Genomic DNA, 1,861 nt, shown 5'->3' on the forward strand with positions numbered 1-1,861 from the left:
TTGATCTGGTTGGTGAGAGCGCCCGTGGATGGGACCTGAGTGGTCCAAGGTCCACAAGAGAGCGAATCGTGGTCGCTGACAGAGCAAGTGCCGGCAGTATACAGAATTGTGGTTGGGAAAGGTACTCGCTCATGTCACTCCAGTGGTTCACGGTTACTGGGAGAACGAAACGAGGGCAGGTGACTCGTTGACAAGCGAATGAACTAGGAGACTGACTCGTAGTGATCGTGAAGCTGGCACCTGAATGGCAGATGGTTACGGAGCGGTAGAAGGAGACTGTAAGCACGCGCTGATGAAACTACAGCGTTCGGCGGCTGGCGGAGGCCCGAAGAAGCGGCAAGAGACTGGACCCTGGAGAACAATTTGGGCGGCTCGCTTATCTCTATCCTTGAGAGTCGTCATACCTTAGTCGTCTACTAATTGACGAGGTTCTGATGTTTGCAATCGATTTGATGTCCCTACTCGTAACTACCGGTAACACAACATCAGTTCTCCCACACTCTCCACCCCTCGATTAACTATTGCGGTATCTCTCCCTCAACTGGGGCGTCCCAGTTGTACGCCAGCCAACTGCTCGTTTTCACCAACGATTGAAATGGTCTCATGGCTTCCACGCAGTGAGGAATGAATCATATATCGAATGGTTGGCCCTAACGACGAGCACAGCAGTTTGAACAACTTGGCTATGCTTCATTCAGCATGGCAACCTTACTCGGCTGGAGTTTAATGCCTGCAACGGGACTCGAGAGTGTAAATCATCGCGCAGCCACTTGGTTTAAAGTCTTTCGTCGAGCTATCTCTTCTAAGCTCTAAACGTCTGTCGATATCAGCCGCGAAGCACTAAAAACTTCTTCAGTGGTTCCTCCGCCGTTAACTCGTCGATGCCGGAGACTGCGTCAATAGTCAGCCGGCCTTGTATAACCCGAGCAGGCTATGTCGGTGCCACAAGCTCCCTCGCTACCTTGGAGCGCCTCGAACGCCTCTAAGGAGCAGGATCGGGAAGGAGTTATCCCACACACACGAATATCTACTCGTTTGTCTCTGGCCAGGTTTTGTCTTTCTTTAGCATGTCGAATAGCGGCGCCATAATGTGTGAGATGAATGGTCTCAGGTAGCCGCACATCCCTAGGAAGGTTGCTCGCTGGTGCGGGCCGGTGCGCTGACGATTGCTTCTCCTCCTGAACCTTTACGCCCGTCTAACCGACGACGTATCCGAGGTACTTCACTTCATCCTTAACCACTCACTCTCGTCCATGCGCACTCGTCCCGACCTTCCTGTACTGTTCCAGGAAAGTACTGTTCCAGGAAAAGCTTGACTCGCTGCAGCACGCTGGCGAAGTTCTGTCCACAAGTGACGATGTCCAACGTAGCATTTTCTCCCAGTGGCGGTGCGAAGCAGGAATCCACGTTGGAACTCGGCGGGCGAGTTCTTGATGCCGAATGGGATGAGCGCCTTGCACCCCTTACGAGCGGCAGCCCACTCGCTCTTGGAGGGTCGGATGACTTAGGAGCCTGTGCTGTGGGTGACTTGGTCCGCGCGAGCCCCCGACAGCCTTCCCCCGCTCGCGGTGGGGATAGGTGAAGCAGCGGGGCTCATTCGTGCACCGTACACGGCTTGTTTTCTACACGCTTCGCAGGCACCTGTACCACCGCGTTTGTTGACGCTGCTGTCACATTTCGGACCCGTCAATGGGCCGAGTGAAGACTGCAAGTGGCCAGCGGAATGCTGGGCCTTCAACAGACCAACCATGTAGTACATTTCAGAAGAAATCACAAGATCTACGGAACCGGGAATTCCGGAATGCAGCTGAGGGGAGTGCGGAATAAGCTGGCTGGATGACGTCTTGGTGGTGGTGGTGCC

Source organism: Gregarina niphandrodes (assembly GCF_000223845.1).
Source record: "Gregarina niphandrodes unplaced genomic scaffold scaffold00057, whole genome shotgun sequence".
NCBI classification, from domain to species: Eukaryota; Apicomplexa; class Conoidasida; order Eugregarinorida; family Gregarinidae; genus Gregarina; species Gregarina niphandrodes.